This window comes from Theropithecus gelada, chromosome 11 (assembly GCF_003255815.1).
Source record: "Theropithecus gelada isolate Dixy chromosome 11, Tgel_1.0, whole genome shotgun sequence".
Taxonomy (NCBI): domain Eukaryota; kingdom Metazoa; phylum Chordata; class Mammalia; order Primates; family Cercopithecidae; genus Theropithecus; species Theropithecus gelada.
The window spans coordinates 44,159,478-44,176,484 of NC_037679.1; positions in this window are offsets into that span (position 1 = coordinate 44,159,478).

Genomic DNA, 17,007 nt, shown 5'->3' on the forward strand with positions numbered 1-17,007 from the left:
CCCAGTAATGGCATCTCCACCAATGAACTGACAACAACTCTGGCTTTGAGTCTCTAGAACCAATAAACTCTGTTTATAAGTAGCTTATGTGAACTTCTCCCATGTTGCCAATAAGAGCCTCCTTTTACCTTTCTCTCACCAGATGTACTTGTGGCTGGCCACTCAGTGCATACTGGATCCTAATACTTATTTCTCATTGCCTCAAAAACTCACATAGTTGGAGATATTTTTCTCTAATTTTTGCAGGGAAGGGGAGCCTTGATAGAGCCTCGAAACTAGCAAAGGCCAGAATGGGTAACACATAATTAAATAAGGAGGTAGATATTTTATTGTCATTATTTTAAAAAACCTGAGGAATTAAATTTAAATAACTGCCGAGAGATGTGACAGAATTGATGGAGTACAGAGCTGCAGACCAAGCTACTTTGATTTAATATGAACTGCCAGCCAACACATAGTAGTAAATATGTGCTGTCTATGTTACATTCATATACCGATAAATCCCACCTGTTTATGGGCATTTCTATCAGTAATAACAAAAAGCAAAACTGTTAAATTGTAAAGAATTTGACTGGCATTTGCCTCTGGTTCCTAGGAAAAAATAAATTATTGAGATTTGCCAAGTGATAGTATTTCTTTGTTATTCACGGCAGGCTTTGATAACTTATGTTAATAAGATGACCCATGATGGTCATTACTGTTGGCTTCTGTTAGCCAGATGATTTGTGATGGGCCTAAGCCACTCCCAAAAAACCAACCATGTGATAAGGGGATTGGAGCTTTGACTCACATGGTATCAGCCCAAGTTCCAACTTCAGGAGAAAAGAGGCTAGAAGTTGAATTCAATCAGGTGCCCCATGATTTAACCAATAATATCTACTTAATGAAACTGCAATAAAGACTCTGGACATCAAAAATTGATGGTCTTTCTGGTTGATGAACACACTGATGTGGCAAGAGGGTGATGTGCTCTGATTCCGTAGGATGAGTTCATAGAAGCCTTGTACTGTATGTGTTCTTCATTTGGCTGGCTCTCCTGATTTATGTCCTTTGTAATACAACTGTAATCATAAGTATAGTGCTTTCCTGATTTCTGTGTCCTTTTAGCAAGTTATCAAAACTGATTCGGAGTCATGGAAACCTCTGAATTTATAGCCAGTCAGTAATAAGAAGTATAATGTCTCCTGACAACCCTAAAGTGTGGCTCTAGTGTATCAAGTCAGGGAAGTATTCTTAGGGACCATGTCTTTTAATTTGTGGGGTCTGTGCTAACTCCAATTAGTCAGCTGCAGAATTGAATTGCAGTGGACCCGGCTGGTTTTATAAGATTTGTGCTGAAATGGAACAACAATGTAAACACCATAATAAAATTTCAGGAACTAAAAAATATGTAAGAAAATAACATATCTCAAGTACAAGTCTAATACAATGATATTTAAAGATAAAATACATTTTCCCTTGGCATTTTTTCAGTAAAGTATAGCTAGGGTTTAAGAAGAATTTTATGGAATGCACTGAGCTTTTGGGAGACACTTCAATGAAAGATTTGTCAAGAGAGATATTTTTAAACAGCTTTTAAATTAGAGTTGCTGCTGTTCATAGCTCACAGTTGAAGACTGAGAGAATTGCAACTGCACATGAAGACAGTCATACCTGAATTCCCTTCTGTGCCTCATTCGTTATTTATGAGCATTTTTACAAATCCTATAAAATCCACATCTCAAACCCTACTCACAGTAGTATTCCCTGTAAAAGATAGACCTTATCAGAAATCCACTAGCATTGTCAGGAAATACTGAGTGTTGATTTAATGTCAGTTATTATAATTTTATTCTGTTCTGTGCAGTTGTAATATTTTATCCAGCAAACTTCAACTACACCAGAGTCAGCATAGACTTAGCTACTGAAATCAAGGGAGAGAGAAGGGTGGTTATAAAGATGTTACTAATTAATCCTGAATCTAAGTTTTAAAAGAGATGAGGACAAGAGGTGGGTGTTGACAGATAAAACAAACAAAAAAATTCTTACCACCCCTAACAGATCTCTTCTTGGCCAAAGGGACCCCAGAGAAACCTTGGAGGCTGAGTTCCCAGCCATGATGGCATAGGAGGTTGGGCGTGCCTCATTACAAACCCTCCTTTTCTATCCACCATTAGGCTTTCTTTCCTAAGGGCTAAACAGAAATCATCCCTTTTAAAAGACTCCATCACTGATTTCAACCAACTGATTTAAATTGCTTCTGATTTCAACTGCTGTGCCTCCCTTTTGCAGTTTCAACACAACAACTGACCAGCATTCCTTCTTAATAAGAGACCAGCAACTATGGAGTGTTTCTGGACAGTCTACAGAGGATCCACATTAAGTATCTTCCTGTCTTCTCTTTCACATTTTGCAGACAGCCAAAAACTCCACCCTTGGACCCATGAAGAGGCATGAGGCCCAATTGTGCATGTGCACATTTCTCCTTTCGGAAATATTTATGACATTAATGACTCTTTCTATAGCTCATTGAATATGTATATGTAGCCAACCATTCAGCATACATCTGTCTTATTCTTCTGAGCCTCCTCAAGTGCCTGTTTCTGGCCTCTGCCCAGAGGCTATGCTTCCCAGGCTATGAAAATGGCCACCTTGCAGGCTGCAACCCTTTATGAGAAATAAAGCTCTGCTTTCCAAATTTATGAACCTGTCATTCTTTAGTTGGCAGTATGATTAGTGAGGATGTGGAGGGCTCAATAGACTGGAGGAGTATAGAGTAGAAGAAGTGTTTCTGTGGGGCACTTAGAGGCGGGGTGGAAGTGTGGGAAGATGCCAAGTTATTTTTCTAGTCTTTAAGCCCTCTGCATTCAGAGGACCAAGAGGCCCAATCACCCTAGCTGGTTGTATTTAGAAGAAGATAATATAACTCAGAGTCAAACACTGGTAAATTCAGAAGTAAACACTAAAAGTATTTTTTTTTTCTTGCAAATGCCTACATACCTGAAAAGCAAACTTCCTAATGCTGTGTCTGTTTTGTTCACAATTCATTTTGAGGTGACTGGTAGAATTTGATGAATTTTTGTGTGAAATTATTCTAGACTTTTTAAAACAATGTCCCTCTGAGGCATTCCTGAAATCAGGCACAGTAGTAACTTATCCCATTTAAGCTGTTCCAGGAGAAAAGGAGACCAGTTCAGTCCAGCTTCTCAAGACATGAAAACACTTCACTCTCAAAGTCTCCTCTGTCACCCTTACTCCATGGATTCCAGTGACTGACATATCATGTATATTCCTCAGAGCAATTCAGATAACAATATACTATATTCCTCAGAGCAATTAGGGATTCAGTATAATTTGTTTATTTTACAAATATGTGAATAATATTCGTTTATAAGGCATTAGGTCACATTCTTAAATACTTTGTAAACTTTGAAGCATTTGATCCTAACATAGTAATACCTAATTTATAGGGTTACTTTTTATTATATGTATATTTTGAATAAGGAAACTGAGTTACAGAAAGGTGACTTTACAGAAACTTGCTTAACATCATAACTAATAAGTGGCATGATTTGAACCTAGACCATCTGACTCCAAAACTACGCATTGTCCACTCCATTTTTCTGCTTCTCAGTGATCTGTAAACGATATTAGGTTTCTGCCAACAGATTTGTAGGAGGCACTTTAAGCAATGGAAACAGAATGAACAAACACATGGAAAGCAATAGGACGTTTAAAAAAAATCTAATGTGCTCAGATGTGACTGATCTGATGCTAGAATGAAATAAGAGTGATATGATGAGACAAGATGGCCAATTAGACACAGCTGGGAACCACCTCTCTCACTGAAAGAAACCAAAATATTGAGTAAATCATCACACTTCGAACAGATCTTTTTTTTTTTTTTTTTGAGACGGAGTCTTGCTCTGTCACCCAGGCTGGAGTGCTGTGGCCGGATCTCAGCTCACTGCAAGCTCCGCCTCCCGGGTTCACGCCATTCTCCTGCCTCAGCCTCCCGAGTAGCTGGGACTGCAGGCGCCCGCCACCTCGCCCGGCTAGTTTTTTGTATTTTTTAGTAGAGACGGGGTTTCACCGTGTTAGCCAGGATGGTCTCGATCTCCTGACCTCGTGATCCGCCCGTCTCGGCCTCCCAAAGTGCTGGGATTACAGGCTTGAGCCACCGCGCCCGGCTCGAACAGATCTTTTAAGAGAAAACACTGAAAGTTGACAGACATGCAACAGAAACACTGAGTTGGAAGAGAGAGGAAGCTGGGAACTCTGGACAGAGTTGCTGAGCACCAGGACCAGCTCCCATTCCTGAAAAGGTAATTAGGAAGGGGTAAGGGAAGGAACTGCAGGACAACACACTCCCATTGTGGACCTCTGGGATCCTCACTACAAGAGATTCCACAACCCGCATAGTCAATTGAATTGGTGGGGGAAACTGCTTGCAGAGTAGGCAGAAGCAGAGCTCAAGGCTGCATGGAGCCCGGAAGGTTTTGTGCATGGAACAGCTGGAGCAAAACATGACTAAATGTGCCCATCCTCCAAGGCTCTCCATCTTACTCCGACTTTAGTCCCATTTAAGCTGTTCTAGGAGACTAGGAGACCAGTTCAGTCCAACTTCTCAAGACATGAAAACATCTCTCTCTCAAAGTCTACTCTGTCACCCTTAATCCATAGATTCTAGTGACTGGTATATCATGTATATTCCTCAGAGCAATTAGGATACTAATATACTATATTCCTCAGAGCAATTAGGAATTCAGTATAATTTGTTTATTTTATAAATATGTGAATAACACTGAGACAGAAGAGAGAGGAATCTGGGAACTCTGTACAGAAAATGGACAGGCCATTTTCATAGCCTGGGAAGCATAGCCTCTGGGCAGAGGCCAGAAACAGGCACTTGAGGAGGCTCAGAAAAATAACACTGATTGTAGTCGGAGACTGTAATGCCACAGTCAGACCCTCAAAAGAAATAAATATTAATAAAATAAAAAACAAAAAACCCCATCCAAACAACAACAACTCCCTTTCAGAGGAGAAAGAATCAGTGCAACAACACTGACACATCAAAGTCAGAGCATCTCCTTACCTCCAAATGATCACACTAGCTCCCTAGCACTGGTTCTTACCAGAATGAAATTTCTACAAAGATGGAGTTAGAATTCAGAATCTGTTTGGCAAGTAAGCCCAACAAGATTCATGAGAAAGCTGAAACCCAATCCAAGGAAGCCAATAGAATGGTCCAAAAGTTGAAAGACGACATAAAATTTTTAAGAAATAACCAAACTAAACTTCTGGAATTGAGAAATTCACTACATAAATTTCATACCATAGTTGGAAGAATTGACAACAAAATAGACCAAACTGAAAAAAGACTCTCCGAACTCAAAGACAAGTCCTTGGAATCAACTCAGTCAAACAAAAATAAAGAAAAAGTAATTTTAAGAAACGAACAAAAACTTGATAAATATGGGATCATGTAAAGACACAAAACCTATGACATATTGGCATTCCGGAGAAAGAAAGAGAGTAACCAACTTGGAAAATATATTTGAGAATATAGTCCATGAAAATGTCCCCAATTTCACTAGAGAGATCATCATGGAAATTCAAGGAATTCAGAGAACCTGTGCAAGATACTGTACAGGAAAACTATCCTCAAGACGTGTCATCATCATGTTCTCCAAGATCAATGCAAAAGAAAAAAATCTTAAAGCCACTTAGAGAAAAGGATCAGGTCACTTACAAAGGGAACCCCATCAAGCAAACATTATAAACCTTACAAGCAAGGAGTGATTGGGGGCCTATTTTCAGTATCCTTAAAGCAAATAAATTCCTTTTTTAAAAAAAGCATTTTACATCCTGCCATACTAAGCTGTATAAACAAAAGAGAAATAAAATCCTTATCAGACAAGCAAAGACTAAGTGAATTTGTTACCACTAGACCAGCCCTACAAGAAGTCCTTATGGTGTTCTAGACATGGAAACAAAAGGATGATACCTGCTAACACAAAAACAAACATAAGTACATAGCTACAATACATATACAGTTGCTATAAGGCAACTACATAATCAAGTCTACAGAACAACCAGCTAAAAACACAATGGCAAGATCAAAACCTCGTATATCAATATTAACCTTAAATGTAAATGGTTTAAATGCCCCACTTAAAAGGCACAGAATAGCAAGTTGGATGAAAAAAAATACCCAATTGTCTGCTGTCTTCAAGAGATCCTTATCACGTATAATAACACTCATAGGCTAAAAGTAAAGGGATGGAGAAGGATCTGTCAGGCAAATGGAAAATAAAGAAGAGCAGGGGTCACTATTCTTATATGAAATAGAATAGATATTAAACCAACAACAATTAAGAAGGACAAAAAAGGGTATTACATAATGATAAAGGCTTCAATTAAACAAGAAGACTTAACTATTCTAAATTTGTAAGCACTCAACTCTGGAGCTCCCAAATTCATAAAAGTATTACTAGACTTACAAAAAGACTTAGACAGCCACACAATAGTAATGGGGGACTTCAACTACCCATTAACAGTGTTAAAAAGATCATCAAGACAGAAAACTAACAAAGACCGTCTGGTCTTTGGCTGGGCTTGTTGACTTATGCCTTTGATCCTCATGGTTTGGCAGGCTAAACTAGGGGTATTGTTTGAGGCCAGGAGTTTGAGAACAACCTGGGCAACATAGTGAGACCCTCTTTGTATAAAAAGAAAAACATTTAAAAAAATTAGTCAGGCACAGAATCACAAGCCTGTAGTCCTAGCTGCTCTGGAGGCTGAGATGGCAGGATGATTTGAGCTCAGGAGTTTGACATTGCAGTGAGCTGTGATTATGCCACTGCAGACTAGCTTGAGTGACATATAAGACACTGTCTCAAAAAAAAAAAAATAAAATAGAAAATGAAATTCTAGACTTAACATGTCACTCCACTAACTGGATTTAATAGACATCTGAAGATAACAACACCACTCAAAAATCAGAATATGCATTCTTATCTGAACATGGAATGCACTCTAAGATCAACACATGCTTAGCCATAAAAATAGTCTCAACAAATTTTAAAAAATCATACAAACTATACTCTCAGATCACAGGGGAATGAAAATATAAATAAATACTTAGAATATCTCTTAAAACCACACAATTACACTGAAATTAAATAACTTACTCCTCAGTGACTTTTGAGTAAACAACAAAATTAAGGCAAAAATTTAAAAAATTATTTTAAATAGTGAAAACAGAGAAAAACATACTAAAATATCTGAGATGCAGCAAAATCAGTGTAAAAGGAAAGTTTATAGCACTAAATACCTTCATCAAGAAGTTACAAAGATCTCAAATTTGTAATCTAAAAGTGTACCCAGAGGAACTGGAAAAATAATAGCACACTAATCCCAAAGCTAGCAGAAGAAAAACAAATAACTAAAATCAGAGGATAACTAACTGAAATTGAGACCCCCAAACCCATACAAAAGATTAATGAAACCAAAAGTTGGTTATTTAAAAGGATAAAGAAGATTAATGGACCACGAGCTAGATTAACAAAGAATAGGAGAGAACATCCAAGTAAGCACAATCATAAATGAAAAGGATGACATTACAATGGATACCACAGAAATACAAAAGATTCTCAGAGACTTTTGTGAACACCTCTATTCTTAAAATCTAAAACATATAGAGAAAATGAATAAATTCCTGGAAACACAGAACCTCCCAAGATTGAACAAAGGATACATTGAAAAGCTAAATAGACCAACAATGGGTTCTGAAATTGAATCAGTAATAAAAAACAAAACAAAACCTTACCAACCACACGCACACACAAAAACCCTGGAGCAAATGGATTCACAGCTGAATTCTACCAGAGGTACAGTGAAGAGCTGGTACCAATCCTATTGAAACTGTTTCAAAAAATCAGGAAGAAGGGACTGTTTCCTAACTCATCCCATTAAGCCAGCATCATCCTGAAAACAAAACATGGCAGATAAACAACAAAAAAGAAAACTTCAAGTTAACATCCCTAATAAATGCAGACACAAAAATCCTCCACAAAATGCTAGCAAACCAAATCCAGCAGCACATCAAAAAGTTACTTAACCACAATCGAGTAGCTTTCATTACTGGGATGCAAGCCTGGTTACACATATGAACATTAACAAATCCGACTTATTACCTAAAGAGAATCAAACACAAAAGATATTGTGGTCATCTAAATAGATACAAAAAAAAAGTTTTCAATAAGATCCAATGTTCCTCATAATAAAAACCCTCAACAAACTAGGCATTCAAAGAACATACCCCAAAATAATAAAAGCCATCTATTAGCAAACAGACAGCGAGCATCATACTGTACAATCAAAAGCTGAAAGCATTCCCCTTGAGAACTGGGACAAGAAAAGGATGCCCACTCACACCATTCCTATTTAACATAGTATGGAAATTCCTAGTCAGAGCAATCAGGAAACAGAAAAAAATAAAAGGCATCCAAATAGTATAGGAAGTCAAACTGGCTGGGTGCAGTGGCACATCCTGTAATCCCAGCTACTCGGGAGGCTGAGGCAGGAGAATCACTTGAACCTGGGAGGCAGGGATTGTATTGCAGTGAGCCGAGATCACGCCACTGCACTCCTGCCTGGTGACAGAGCGAGACTTCATCTAAAAAATAATAAATAAATAAATAAATAAATAAGTCAAACTATTTCTCTTCACTGATGATGTGATTCTATACCTAGAACACCCTAAAGATACCACCCATACATAGGTTTCTAGGACTGATAAAGAATTTCAATAATGTTTCAGGATACAAAATCTTTTTTCTTTCTTTCTTTCTTTCTTTCTTTCTTTCTTTCTTTCTTTCTTTCTTTCTTTCTTNTTCTTTCTTTCTTTCTTTCTTTCTTTCTTTCTTTCTTTCTTTCTTTCTTTCTTTCTTCTTTCTTTTTTTCTTTCTCTCTCTCTCTCTCTCTCTCTCTTTCTTTCAATGGTGATATGGTTTGGCTGTGTCCCCACACCCAAATCTCAACTTTAATTGTATCTCCCAGAATTTCTACATGTTGTAGGAGAGGCCTAGTGGGAGGTAACTGAATCATGGGGGATGGTCTTTCTCATGTTCTTTTCGTGATAGTGAATAAGTCTCATGAGATATGATGGGTTTATCCGGGGTTTCCACTTTTGCTTCTTCCTCAGTTTTTCCCTTGCCACGGCCATGTAAGAAGTGCCTTTCACCTCCCGCCATGATTCTGAGGCCTCCCCAGCCAAGTGGAACTGAAAGTCCAATTAAACCTCTTTCTGTTCCCAGTTTCAGGTATGTCTTTATCAGCAGCATGAAAATGAACCAATACAGATGGGGTTTCACAATGTTGCCAAGGCTGGTCTTATACTCCTAAGCTCAAGTTATGCACCTGACTTGGCCTCCCAAAGTGCTTACAGGCAGGAGTCACCATGCCTGGCTTCTCAGTGGCATTTCTTTCTTTTTCTTTTCTTTCTTTCTTTTTTTTTTGATGGTGTCTCACTTTGTCTACCAAGGTGGAGTCCAGTGGCATGAACTCAGCTCACTGCAACCTCTGCCTCCTGGGTTCAAGTGAGTCTCCTGCTTCAGCTTCCCAAGTAGCTGGGACTACAGGCATGCACCACTACGCCTGGCTAACTTTTTTGTATTTTCAGTAGAGACAGAGTTTCACCATGTTTGCCAGGCTGGTTTCAAACCCCTAACCTCAGGTGATCTACCCACCTCGGCCTCCTAAAGTGCTGAGCTTACAGGGGTGAGCCACTGTGCCTGACCCTCAATAGCATTTTTATACACCAATAATGTTCAAGTTGAGAGCAAAATAAAAAATTTATGTAATTTGCAATAGCACAAAAAGATTAAAATACCTAGAAATACATTAACCAAGGAGTTAAAAGGTCCATAAAAAGAGAACTATTAAAAAACTGCAAAAATAAATCAGAGATGATATAAGTACATAGAAAAATATTTCATGCTCATGAATTGGAAGAATCAATATTATTAAAATGGCCATATTGCCCAGAGCAATTAGATTCAACGCTATTCTTACTGAACTACCAACAGCAATTTTTTTTAAACAGAATTATAAAAAAAAAAAACGATTCTAAAACTCATATAGAACTCAAAAAGAGCCTGAGTCGCCAAAACAATCCTAAGCAGAAAAAACAAAGCTGGAGGCATCACATTACCTGACTTCAAACTATAGTATACTGCTACAGTAGCCCAAACAACATGGTATTGGTACAAAAACAGACATACTGACCAATGGAACAGGATAGAGAATGTCATGCGCGTCCGTGTGAAGAGACCACCAAACAGACTTTGTGTGAGCAATAAAGCTTTTTAATCACCTGGGTGCAGGCGGGCTGAGACTGAAAAGAGAGTCAGCGAAGGGAGATAAGGGTGGGGCCGTTTTATAGGATTTGGGTAGGTAAAGGAAAATTACAGTCAAAGGGAGGTTGTTCTCTGGTGGGCAGGAGTGGGGGTTCCAAGGTGCTCAGTGGGGGAGCTTTTTGAGCCAGGATGAGCCAGGAAAAGGAATTTCACAAGGTAGTATCATCGCTTAAGGCAAGGACCGGCCATTTTCACTTCTTTTGTGGTGGAATGTCATCAGTTAAGGCGGGGCCAGGCCTTTCCACTTCTTTTGTGATTCTTCAGTTACTTTAGGCCATCTGGGCGTATACATGCAAGTCACAGGGGATACGATGGCTTGGCTTGGGCTCAGAGGTCTGACAGAGACCCCATGAAAAAAACTTCCCACCTAAACCATCTAATTTTTGACAAAGTTAACAAAAATAATCAATGGAAAAAGGCACCCTATTTAATACATGGTGCTGGGATAGCTGTCTGTCCATGTACAGAGAAAAATGAAACTAGACCCCTACCTATCATGATATACAAAAATTAACTCAAGATGAATTAAAGATTTAAATGTAAGGCCTCCAACTATTAAAATCCTATAAGAAAATGGATATAGTTTGGCTCTGTATCCCCACCAAAATCTCACCTTGAATTGTAATAATCCCCACCTGCCAAGGGCAGGACCTGGTAGAGGTAATTGAATCAATAGGGGTGGTTCCCCCATGCTGTTCTCATGATAATGAGTGGGTCTCATGAGATCTAATGGTTTTATAAGCATCTGCCATTTCCTCTGCTCATTCTCATGCTCTCTCCTGCTGCTCTGAGAAGAGGTGCCTTCTGCTATGATTGTAATTTTCCTGAGGCTTCCCCAGCCATGTGGAACTGTGAGTCAATTAAACCTTTTTTCTTTATAAATCACCTAGTCTTGGGTATTTCTTCATAGCAGCATGAGAACAGACTAATACAGTAAATTGGTATTGAGGTGGTGGGGCACTGCTGTAAAGATATTTGAAAATGTGGAAGTGACTTTGGAACTGGGTAACAGGCAGTGGTTGAAATAGTTTAGAGGACTGAGAAGATGACAGAAAAATGTGAGAAAGTTTGGAAGTTCCCAGAGACTTGGAGGGCTCAGAAGACAGAAAGGTGTGGGAAAGTTTGAAACTTCCTAGAGACTTGTTGAACGGCTATGACTAAAATGCTGATAGTGATATAGACAATGAAGTCCAGGCTAAGGTGGTCTCAGATGGACCTGAGGAACTTATCGGGAACTGAAGTAAAGGTCATTCTTGCTGTGCTTTAGCAAAAAGACTGGTGGCTTTTTCCCCTGCCCTAGAGATCTGTAGAACTTTAAATTTGAGAGAGATCATTTAGGGTATCTGGAGGAAGAAATTTCTAAGCAGCAAAGCATTCAAGAGGAAGCAGAGTATAAAAGTTTGGAAAATTTGCAGGCTGACGAGACAGAAAAGAAAAGCCTATTTTCTGGAGAGAAATTCAAGCCAGCTGCAGAAATTTGCATAAGTAATGAGGAGCCAAATGTTATTCACCAAGACAATGGGGAAAATGTCAGGAGGGCATGCCAGAGAACTTCATAGCAGCCCCTCCTATCACAAGCCCGGAAGCCTAGGAGGGAAAAATGGTTTGGTGAGCTTGGCCCAGGGTCCCCCTGCTCTGTGCAGCCTCAGGACATGGTGCCCTGAATCCCAGCTGCTTCAGTTCCAGCCATGGCTAAAAGGGGCCAACATAAAACTCAGGCCATTGCTTCAGAAGGTGCAAGCCCCAAGCCGTGGTGTTGGGCCTGCAGGTATGCAGAAGTCAATAATTGAGATATGGGAACTCAGCCTAGATTTCAGAGGATATATGGAAATACCTGAATGTCCAGGCAGAGATGTGCTTCAGGGTGAAACCCTCATGGAGGAACTCTGCTAAGGCAGTGTAGAAGGAAAATGTGGGGTTGAAGCCCACACATAGGGTACTTACTGGGGCACAGCCTAGTAAGAAGAGGGCCACCATCCTTCAGACCCCAGAATGGTAGATCCACTGACAGTTTGCACTATGTACCTGGAAAAGCCACAGACACTCAATGCCAGCACATGAAAGCAGCTGGTAGGGGTGCTATACCCTGCAAAGTCACAGGGAAGCTGCTGAAAGCTGTGGGAGCTTTTCAAGTATGTGGGAGTCCACCTCTTGCATGGGTGTGAGACATGGAGTCAGAGGATATTATTTTAAAACTTTAAGGTTTGGCTGGGCGCGGTGGCTCAAGCCTGTAATCCCAGCACTTTGGGAGGCCAAGACGGGTGGATCACGAGGTCAGGAGATCGAGACCATCCTGGCTTTGTGGTTCATCATCATCCCATGGCAGAAGGTGAAAGGGCAAGCAAGGGCAGTTTTTATAGAATTAACACATTTCAACATGGAAAAATGTTTTATTTCATCCTCCTGGATGAAATAAAATAAATGAATAAATGCTAAAGCACTTACATTGGAATATCAGTGATAAATTTTGATTTGCCAACACTTTAATGTGTCTCTATCCTAGAAATTTAACAATAAAAGGCTGTTGATTTTGTATATATTATTTCTAATTTTACTGCATATGATACTTTGTGTTTTGTGTATATCTTTTTGTGTATATTTTATATATAATCTTTTGTATATATTATTTGTATACAATATACATTTTGTATGTAATGTATTCTTTTGAATATAGCACATTCTAATTTTGTATATATTCTAATTCTACTACATATGATAGTTTGTGTTATATATTCACATACATTTATACACATATTAAACAAGTATTTGTATTTTAATAAAAACCTGTATAGATACTTACAGACATATTCTATTGTTAGTACCTTTTACATTTTTCCCCTGAAATAAAATATCCCACTGAGAGAAACCATTAATCAAGGAAATCAATAGTTTTGCATATTTGAGTCCATATATCTTCTCAAACATTAAGGAGGATGAATTACTACAATAGTTGAATACAGTCAGTTACAGGTTTAATACATCCCAACAGTTGTTAAGCACTTTCAATTTATAAATGCACCTATGTAAAAATATTTTCATTACTTTGTTCCAAATATCTAGACTACTAGTGAAAGTTTTATCTCTATAATTTGTCAAAAAATAGCTTCGCTTTCCTTGTTTTTATCATTTGTACAATGTAAAAAATCCATTATTGTTCAGTAATTATTTATATTTCTACTAAAAATATGCTATCATTCTAATATAATAGGTGACCCCCCAAAAAAAAGAATAAAGAAGCAAAATAAGGTAAAGAAGTTAAACTTATATCAGTAAAACAGGTGATGTAGAGCAGTTTGTCTGTTTTTTTTTTTTTTTTTTAAATATTTTCCATACCTTTATCATGGTAGTGAGAACATTGATTTTTGTGTGTGTGTGTCTTCCTTTTGCCAGGGACTCTTTTTTTTTTTTTTTTCTTTTTTGAGCTCAGTATTTTTATTTATTTGTTTATTTATTTATTTATTTATTTAATTTTTTATTATACTTTAAGTTCTAGGGTACATGGGCACAATGTGTAGGTTTGTTACATATGTATACATGTGCCATGTTGGTGTGCTGTACCCATTAACTCGTCATTTACATTAGGTGTATCTCGTATTGCTATCCCTCCCCCTACCCCACAACAGGCCCCAGTGTGTGATGTTCCCCTTCCTGTGTCCATGTGTTCTCATTGTTCAATTCCCACCTATGAGTGAGAACATATGGTGTTTGTTTTTCTGTTCTTGCGATAGTTTGCAGAGAATGATGGTTTCCAGCTGCATCCATGTCCCTACAAAGGACATGAACTCATCCTTTTTTATGGCTGCATAGTATTCCATAGTGCATATGTACCACATTTTCTTAATCCAGTCTGTCATTGATGGACGTTTGGGTTGGTTTCAAGCCTTTGCTATCATGAATAGTGCCACAATAAACATATGTGTGCATGTGTCTTTATAGCAGTATGATTTATGATCCTTTGGGTATATACCCAGTAATGGGATGGCTGGGTCAAATGGTATTTCTAGTTCTAGATCCTTGAGGAATCGCCACACTGTCTTCCACAATGGTTGAACTAGTTTACAGTCCCACAAGCGGACCTAATAGACATCTACAGAACTCTCCACCCCATATCAACAGAATATACGTTCTTCTCAGCACCATATCGCACTTATTCCAAAATTGACCACATAGTTGGAAGTAAAGCACTCCTCGGCAAATGTAAAAGAACAGAAATTATAACAAACTGTCTTTCAGACCATAGTGCAATCAAACTAGAACTCAGGATTAAGAAACAATCAAAACCACTCAACTATAAGGAAACTGAACAACCTGCTCCTGAATGACTACAGGGTATATTATGAAATGAAGGCAGAAATAAAGATGTTCCTTGAAACCAATGAGAACAAACATACAACATACCAGAATCTCTGGGACACATTTAAAGCAGTGTGTAGAGGGAAATTTACAGCACTAAATGCCCACAAGAGAAAGCAGGAAAGATCTAAAATTGACACCCTAACATCACAATATAAAGAACTAGAGAAGCAAGAGGAAACACATTCAAAAGCTAGCAGAAAGCAGGAAATAACTAAGATCAGAGCAGAACTGAAGGAGATAGAGATAAAAACCCCTTCAAAAAATCAATGAATCCAGGAGCTGGTTTTTTGAAAAGATCAACAAAATTGATAGACCACTAGCAAGACTAATAAAGAAGAAAAGAGAGAAGAATCAAATAGATGCAATAAAAAATGATAAAGGGGATATCACCACTGACCCCACAGAAATACAAACTACTATCAGAGAATACTATAAACACCTCTACGAATTAAACTAGAAAACCTAGAAGAAATGGATAAATGCCTGGACACTTTTAAAGTTCATTAACATTTATTGTTAAGTTCTGAGCAGGGCTTTGAAGTTTTAAAGATGACTCAAAAAATAGCTAGCCTTAAGTTTTTTGCTGACTAGTGGGGAATGCAGACACTTAAGAAATCATTTTGGTAGGATTTTTAAGGTGTTAAGTATTAAAATTACCTTGTTTCTTGCAAATTATTTCCCATTTTAGAAAATGGTAATTCCATTCTTCCAGTTATTCTGGTCATCCTTGACTCCTCTCTTTCATATTCCCACATTCAAACTGTGGGTAAATTCTGATGACTCCAGCCCGAAATGCATACAGAATCTGATCACTTCTAAGTAACTTCACGTCTACTCTTCAGCCTAATCCACTGTCATCTATCTAGATTATTAAATAAAATCCAGTCTGTTTTCTCTGCTTCCACACTTGCACCCTTTATTTTTAACATGGCAGCTGTATTGCTATTAAAATACAAATCTGACCATGTCACTTATGAAAAATCTGCCAATTGCTTTACATCTTACTTGAGTAGAAATGAAAGTCCTGGGAGTGGCTGTCGAGTTCCGTCAAGACCTTTTACCCCTCTGAACCTTTCTCCATTCCTCCCCAGCCTCTTTACTAGGCACACTGCTTTTTTGCCTTTCTTTGAACTCAACGTGCTCACAGCGCACTTGCCCCTTATTTTCTTGTCTCTATCAGTACTTTACTCAAAAGTTATTTTCTCAGTGAGGCTTTTTTTTTGGTATATCCTTATTTAGAACTGCAATCCCCACAACCCCCCATCTCCTGCTTATTCTACTTCCTGATTTTTTCTCTATAGCACTTCCTGCCATGACATGATATCTACTTTATATTTTGTTGTTTGGTTTCCCTGACTTGAAGGTAACCTTCATGAAGGCAATGTCTTTTTGTTGTTGTTGTTTTGTTTTATTTGATTCACTGCCTTTTCCCTACCACTTGGTGCAGTGCTGGACACATAGTAGTTGCTCAATAAGTAACTGCTGAATTAATGACTTTTTTTTCAGAAGTGCTCTCTGAACCTCTAAGGCAAACTGGCATTCTCTCTCTCTCGGTGTCTATAAAAATTATTACAAATATAAAATGTATTTGTTTTCTTTGTTTTCATATCTGGCTGCATGACTGGACTTCAAGTTTAACAACAGGGACAGGGACAGCTACTTACAAAGCTACTTACATGAGCCTCTTCTAAATGCAGGTTGCATGCCCCTAAAGTCAGCCCTGTATATCTTTTCATTTTCATATCCCAATAATTAGCAATGTCACTGGTGAATATATTGTATGTTCTCCATAAATGCTTGTTGACTGAATGCATACATCCTTATCTAGAAGAATTTTAAAATATTCTACTTATATAATACCATCTCAAAATAATCCTGATTTTTGAAGCATAATTAAAAGGGAGAGCCTGAAGCAAGTTAAATGTGTTTGTGTAAGTGATATAACCATTTGAAGGGAAAGTCAGAATTAGGTGTTATCTTAGGTTCTAATTCACTGTTTCACTTCTGATCCAGATTAATTTTTAGGGCTTTCCAAATGTTCTATCTCAGATTTAAAAAAAAACAAGATTAAGAACAGAAGCATGATCCGACCTACTCTATTTTATTTTGCCAAATAAGTAGTTATTATATTCAAGGTATAAAACAGCTTCCTTCAAAACAATATTCCCTAGAATCATAAAGGTGATTGATTCAGTCAGTGGTACATACAATTTTTGAATTAACTCTATTAACTATAAATAGGCAATCT